The sequence below is a fragment of the Schistocerca piceifrons genome, chromosome X (assembly GCF_021461385.2).
Source record: "Schistocerca piceifrons isolate TAMUIC-IGC-003096 chromosome X, iqSchPice1.1, whole genome shotgun sequence".
Classification (NCBI taxonomy): domain Eukaryota; kingdom Metazoa; phylum Arthropoda; class Insecta; order Orthoptera; family Acrididae; genus Schistocerca; species Schistocerca piceifrons.
The window spans coordinates 212,418,816-212,427,213 of NC_060149.1; positions in this window are offsets into that span (position 1 = coordinate 212,418,816).

Below are 8,398 nucleotides of genomic sequence, written 5' to 3' on the forward strand. Positions count from 1 at the left end.
ATAAAAAATGGGGTTGAAGTAATTTGAAGAATTTATTCTGAACTTGAAGAAATGAAACCATTAACTCCTGAAGAACAATCAAGATATGCAAGACAGACAAACGTACTTTGTGTACCTGTCATTAATCTAAAAAAAAACAATAGTTCGTTGTCATGATCATTTGAATGAAAAATATATAAACCCATTATATCATAAATGTAAATTACAGTTAAAACATCTTAGTTTTGCGTTAATTTATTTGAATAATTTATCAGGATGTAATTTACATCTGTTTGTGAAAGAACTTGGTCATTATACGAAAGATATAGATTTTATACCAAACAACAAAGAGAAATATATAATTTTTGGTAAGATAACAGAAAGTTTGAAAATGAGATTTCTGACATTGAAATTTATGGATTTTTCACTTACTAAACTTTCATCAAATTTGAAAAGAGATAGAACGAAAAACATTAGAAATTTTTTCCCAGAAGTGTTATTTAATCCACAGATTAGAAAATGTGTATATCCACATGATCACATGGATTTTTGGAAGAAATTTGAAGAGACACAATTACCAGCAAAGGAAGGATTTTATAATAAACTGAATGATTGTGAAATAAGTGATGATTATTATAAACATGCAAAAATAGTTTGGAAAAAAATTAATGTTAAAATCTAGGTGAATATCAAGATCTATATCTTAAAACTGATGTATTGTAATTGTCTGATATATTTATAAATTTTAGAGAAACTTCTATAAAAGCATACCATTTTGATCTATGTTGGTATTTTACTTCACCAGGATTATTTTGGAATGCAATGTTGAAAATGACTAAACAACCACTTGATTTATTGCATGGTAATGATATGATTTTAATGGTTGAAAAGGGAATAAGAAGAGGAACATCACAGTGTTGAAAAAGATATGTTAAAGCATATAATACATATATGAATAATTTTGATAGCAAAAAGATGTCAAGTTACCTAGCATATTTAGATGCGAATAATTTATATGTTATGCTATGAGTCAGTATTTACCTTCTGAATAGGATAATCCAGATGCCTTTGATGGTAAAAAAAAGGTGAAATTTGAGATATGATAAAATTGGATATATTTATGAAGTAGATTTAGAGTATCCAAAAGAATTACATAAATTACATAAAGATTTACCACTCACTCCTGAATATAAAATTTTGCCTGGAACTAAAGAAAGCAGATTGTTAAATGTTTTTGGAAGCAAAAATAAATAGGTAGTACATTATAGAAATCTTAAGCAGTATATATCATTAAAACTAAAATAAAACTTTGTCCAAGCGGGCCTTGCAAGGCCCAATGGCACCCACTGGCTGCCGTGTCACCCTCAGTCCACAGGCATCACTGGATGTGGAGATGGATGGGCATGTGGTCAGCACACCACTCTCCCAGACATATGTCAGTTTACAAGACCATAGCCACTACTCCTCAATCAAGAAGCTCCTCAGTTTGCCTCACAAGGGCTGAGTGCACCCACTTGGCAACAACTTGCCAACAATCCACTTGCCACTTGCCATCCAAGTGCCAGCCCAGCCTGACACCACTTAACTTCGGTGATCTGATGGGAACCAGTATTACTACTGCAGCAAGGCTATTGGAAGTATTAATCATTAGGCTTGAAACTAACAAAAATACATAGAGTTTCAAATTTAACCAATCGGATTGGTTGAGGAAGTATGTAGATTTAATACAGAAATAAGAACTAAAGCCAAAAATTACTTTGGAAAAGATTTCTATAGACTTATGAATAATTTAGTCTTTGGCAAGACACTGGAAAATATGAGACACAGACTGGATATAAAATAAGTGTCACATGAAGAAAAATGTGATAAATTAATAGCAAAGACAAACTTGAAAGCAAGAACTATATTTAATAAAAATACTGCTGCTGTTTGTATGAATAAGACAAAAATCGCCCTTAATAAATGCATCTATGTTGATATCAGTATACTTTATTTATTTAAAAAACTGAGTAATGAAACCGAAATATGGAGAAAACATTGAATAGTGATATCAACATATGGACAATTATATACGTAATATACATAAAAAAGATTTTTACAAAGATATGAAATCGATGATTGACAAATTTGATGCTAGTGATTATCCTGAAAATAATATTTATGGAATTCCACAAGTTAACAAGGAAGTTGTAGGAAAAATGAAAGATGAATGCAATGTGAAAATAATGAAAGAATTTTGTGATTTGAGAGCAACAAATTTATGCTTATAAAATTTGTGATAAAATAGAGAAAAAAAAGTCTAAAGCAGTTAAGAAATGTATTGTCAAAAATATAATAAGCTTAGAAGATTATAAAGATCGTTTGTTTAACAATAGAGATCAATACAGAAGAATTAATATGATTCAAAGTGACAACCACCAAATATATACAGTTGAAATAAAGAAGAAAGCGTTGAGGCCTCATGATGACAAAAGATATATAAAATTGATACATTACTGTATGGACATTAGGAATTGTAAAAAAATCTAATAAATTTTTTTCTATATTCGAGTAAATGGAGACTCTAATCAAAAAGCTTAACAATACAAGTGGCCTAATGGATATTAAAAAATTAAGTGAGTTAGAGATAAATATTTTATATGATGTTACTGGATGTGAATATTTATATAGTAGATATGGAAAAAAATTGTGTGGAGCTTAATAATGAGTTTAAGATTATTTTACCAAATTGATATTCTAAATTAATTACTGATTAGGGTTTTCAACTAATTGAAAATGAACTGATGAAAATGAAATATAAACAAATGAAGAAATTTAAAAATAAAAATAATGAATGTCATGATATCGAATACACAATGTGTAACTCTTGGACTTTTTGATAATGAATTTATTATTCCAGGGTCTGGGTTCATGATCCCTGGAAGTTTAAAGAATATTATAAAGAATTTTCGTTAATAATGCACCAATTTAAACACACTTTTTAGTGGTCTCCAAGTTTTTGTTATTTAATCAAAAAGTGTGTTGGCTATTAATGTTATTTACGTCTTTTTGTTATAGAACCCCAGGGTGTATGAGCATTCACCCTAGAAAAATAAGATACTTCTAATGTTCACTTTGATTCATTTTATTTATTTTCTTACATTCATCTTTTATAAAAATATATTAAATTTTATATTCCCATGTTCACCTTTTGCATGAAAAAGTATTTATGTTGGAAATTGCTGAACCTGATACAAAAAATAGTCACTTTTATTAATTTTTCTGAGTAATATAAATGAAATTAAGTGGCTTAGACCTAAAAATCGATTATAGTAGATGAAAAGTGTAGGTTATGTGCAAGTTTTCATTTTCTAATGAAGGAACGAATGAAACGAGTGAGTGAGCTGGAAAATATAAACTGAGCCAGGATCTACACTTTTCATCTGCTGATGGATGAATGTGTGACCCTGCAACGCAATTTCACCATGCAACTGGCAACAACAGTAAACAGATGACATGTCAATACCAAGGCATAAAGTCTTCGTGAATTTCATTCTGTGTATTCAATTGGACAGTGACTATGTCTCACAGAAAGGCTTATTGAACATTGTTTTTTTTCATAGCAGGACTGTTCGTTGTCATCCACAGCACCCTTACAGCACAGCACTACATCGATGATATTCTATGCCCTGGTTTGTTGCCCTTCATGGGACGCCACCCTGGGCTTACATTTCAGCAAGGTAATGTCTGCCCGCTATGATGTATCATGTAGCGTAACTTGCTGTGACAGTGCGAGAGAGAGACAAAGATATTGTTTATTACTCTGTGGCGGACAGCGCTCACATAATTATTCTTAAGATATAGTTTTTGTTTTGTTCTTGTTAAGAGTAATTTTAGTAGAGGAGAGCCATTCTTGTGATGTAAAAAATCGACGCCATTGCGAGTTTTTGATTCACATTGTAAAATATAAGTGCATATGGAAGGAAATCAGTTAATAGAACAATAAAATATTGTTCATTTCAAGAAGGTACGTCTTATTATACACCCAGCGATGTACTGCTATTGTGATTTACTAATAAACACCAGTTGAGAACAGTTCCGACGGGAGCGTTCAGTTCTAGTGAAATAGTTCGATGTTTTCTTCGGAAAAGAAGTCACTTCATGGATCATTCAAATCCACAATAGTAACTGGACATTTCTCAGAACTGAAAGCAATCTGATTGCTATGCAACAGACCCCCGAAGAATATTTCTCCGTATTTTGGTTACCACTTTCAGCTCAACACGGTATCTGCAGCATCTGGAGCAGATTTCTACAACAGCGGAAGCGTGTAATCGCCATCAGTTTCACACACCGCCCTGTGTACGCTGTATGTATTTACCCACAACAGTGAACATACAGTTACTCACACAAATAGAAAGACAACACTAGGTGGTGTGGGGAAACATTTCAGTATAATGGCCCTGTAGAGCTAAACAGTAATTAGCCTAGTAAGAAAAGGAGTCGTTATACCGCATACAGAGAGAGTTTCTACCACTTCTCATCATGCTTGCCAAGCCCTACCTTCACCATCAAGGTCGCTGGATCTCTCTCCAATTAGAATGTTTGTAGCATTGTTGGCAGGACTTCGAATCAGCTCGAGATTTTGATGCACCAATTGGACAGAATTTGACACATTTTCACTCTGGAGAATATCCAATCTCTGTCGATTAGTGCCAAGCCGAACAACTGCTTGCATAAGGGCCAGAATTGGGCCAATGCATTACTGACTTACTCAATTTGTAAAGCTCATCTGCGAGAATAGATCATCCACTTGTCTGAAATTGTAATCATTTGTTTGCCCGTACATGTACATCACATCTACCGATTTCTGTCCTATTTGGATGATTCCTTCATTGTATGTCTTCTTTTTTGTCTAAGAGTGTATCTATTCCTAGTCTTTTTTAGTACATTTTACTTTTTGTACCAAGGATGTGCTTTATCATAAGCTGTTGACCTTACGTGTGCTCATTTTCTCACTTAATAAGCCACTTTTTCAGGACTGTGTCGCAATTGTGTCTGCACAACATGATAGTGAGGTGAAATTCTGTGAATGCCTTTGTGTTTTACCAAAAGAAGCCAATTTTAACGTGGCAACAAGAAAAATATAGCTTTTTTTGTTGAAACTTCGCTACTGATGACGTTTTCCAAAAAAGAAAATTACTAGCTTTCTTGAGCATTTATGCATTGTAGTGACCCCTCATGTAGAAATTTTCTAAGTATAAATAGAGTTGCTATATTACTTTTACTAGAATTCCAGTATTTCAGTAGATATAGTAAGACAGCATTTTATGTGTTATCTATGCACTGTTTTTGTGTCACATTGTAAAGTGTACATTAACAGCATTAGGACATTAACGTTTTTACGTGTGTAAAAGTTTAATAGTCACTTTTGTGGGACTTATTTAGAGGAGAAACTGTCAATTGCTCATTTACATGGTGATAACGAGATCTATGTTAAAAGCCAATAAGCAAGCACGCATCACAATGCCACAAAATGAATTAAATAGTGTGAATGCATCGTCAACTAGTGCCACAGAATTTAGTACCGCCGTAGTTAGCGATATGTCGATTACGGCTGAGCAACCAGCAATAATTAATGCGCTCATGCCGTCGACACAAACGGTTGCTAGTTCCGACATTCATATGTCGAAAGAAGTCCAGAGAAATATGCAGCAACCAACAAACAACATGAATTTCATCTCTGACACAGACGCGTGCGAAAACGAAATGACTGTACCGAAAATTGTGTCGGTACAATCCTCATTAAGCCCAGTGCAATCGCCAATTGCTGATAATACCGATTTGTTATCCCAGCTGATGTCAAGTTTGACTGTCATAACACAAGGGATTAAGGCATTGGAAACATCACAATCTAATCTTGCAACGGCACAATCCACGTTTGCAAACGACATGAATCGTAGATTCCAGGCATTGGAGAGTGCGCAATTTAATTTGGCTCAGGAGCAATCTAATAAACTAAAAGAAATAAATGATAAGATTACTGAAAAATTCCAGAGTTTGGAAACAAAGCAGAGTCACTTGATTACCAGTCAGGCACAACTCATAGTTACACAAGAACAACAGTATCAGGAATTAACAAACAAATACAAAGACATCTTATGTCGCCAAGATACACTAAATCATCAAGTGCAAGAAGTTATTCATGTACAGAACACTATTGCGCAAGACGTGAATACAATTAAGCACTATAACGAGCAAGCTGTCATTGAGCTTACTCGGAGGATAGACACTCTCAGTCTCGAAGGCGAGAAACACATAGAGAAACTTTTCAATGAACATAAGATCGCATTTTCTAAGGACATTGAAGATTGGGCGAAAGAGCAAACCGAGACAGTGCGAAATTATGTTGACAAAACCTTGAAAGAAACAGTTTCTAACGTGCAAGTTAACAACGAAGCTGCACAAGAACAACTTAAAGCAGAAGTTAAAGAGATTAAGGAGAATATAGGAGATGAATTTCCTGCTTGGAAAGCAAAGATAGAAAATACATTAAAAGCATGCCAGCAGGGTCTAGTTAATACTAGAGGGGCACATACTACTTGCAGTTTATCAAAAGCAGACATTATTCCTGATGAAACCAGTGAAACCGAATCCATGCAACAATGTCCATGTACTGGTGCATATTTACGTAATCAACCAGAAACAAATTATCGAGATTATCATTCACCGCGTAGTAGCCACCAGAATACACCTGTGACTATGAATGAAGAAAAAATGCTTAAATATCGTCAATTCCAGATATTTATTCCCGAAAGGAATTCGATCAATCCCGTGGTATTTATCAAGCAATTTAAAGGGATATTGCCGCGAATGTGGACTGAGCAACAAAAAATTATGTACGTTGCAGGATTCATACATGGAGATGGATCGATGTGGGCGTCAGAAGCATCCGATTGGTGTCAAGATTATGACCAATTTGAACGCGCTTTCTTGCACAAATACTGGAATAAAGGTGTACAAGAAAGACTACGTAAGGAAGTTTTTGACCCACAACCTTTTTCTTTCAAAAATGGATCTTTAAGAAAGTATTTCGAGAAATATATAAATAAAAGTAAATACTGGAATGAACCAATCCCGACGCAGGATATCATTCGAATATTAAAGGGCAAACTTCCACTTGAAGTTAAGGAAAAACTTCTACATGTGCCTGAACAACATGTGGAAGATTTTCTTGCCACATTGGATTCTATAGACATTCTGTTCGAAGAATCTCGTGTGCGCTATAACCAACCAAGTTACCAACCTAACAAATACAATAGTAACAACAAACAGTATGGAAACAAACCTTTTGCACACAATTCACCAAACCCACAGGTGAATTATTTCCAGAAAAACGTGAAATCTGGTAACAAAAATCCCGACCAGTGTAATCATGACCAACAATGTGAACAAACATATAAACGGAAATGGAGGAAGAATAATAAGAAGAGGAAAGGATACTATCAAGAAGGGAATTATCAGCAAAAACGCCGATATCAGCAACCAACCCATGAATATCACAACCAACCACAAACTTCAGGTTGGGTACCAAATGAAAATGCAAATGAATGGAGAAATCAACCACCAATAATAACCGACGTAACGGAGCAGACATCTACTAATAATGGACAATCGTCAAACTAAACTCGACTGTCAGAAGCCCCGACGGTGCAGTCGAGGAAGTTTTCAGGGGCGAAAATTCGAGCGTCAAATTTTTCCGGTACAATGAAGGCAGATTATTAATAGAAGAACTTCAGCACGATATGATGCCTTGTCAAGAGGAACATATCACTGTACCTGTTGCGAAAATTCAGGCGGCGATTGAAGGCATTACTGTGCAAGTTACTTTAGATACAGGAGCAGCAGTAAATGTCGTTTCTGAGAAGTTATTTCAAAGAATACTTCAGAAAGCAAATCCACCGATTTTTCCTGTTCAATGTTGTAGAATTGTAGGTCCTACTGGTCATAAGTCTTCTCAGGTTAAAGTGCAGACTCAACTCCAGTTAGATATAGGAAATGTAGCTATAAATTGTACGTTCCTTGTAATAAAAAAATTGGTTGAGGACTGTATCCTGGATATAGATGAATTTAGAGAGAGAAATTGGCATATCGATTTTTCTCTAGGCCGTGCCAGTTTTACAATAATGGATCAGAGACATCAAGTGAACCTTCTCAGGGAATATAGTACCCATGGAAAGTATTGTCAGGGACGAAAGCTGCAAGTAAAGTGGATACATAGCAAACCTGTACGGTATTACCAAATTAATTACTTGCAACCAGTTTTAAACCCTGAAGTTATGGTATATGAAAAGGTACAAGAACCTGAATATTTGCAACAACATCAAAGAAAGCAATTATATGATCTTCTACAGGAATATCATGAAGTCTTTCAAGAAAG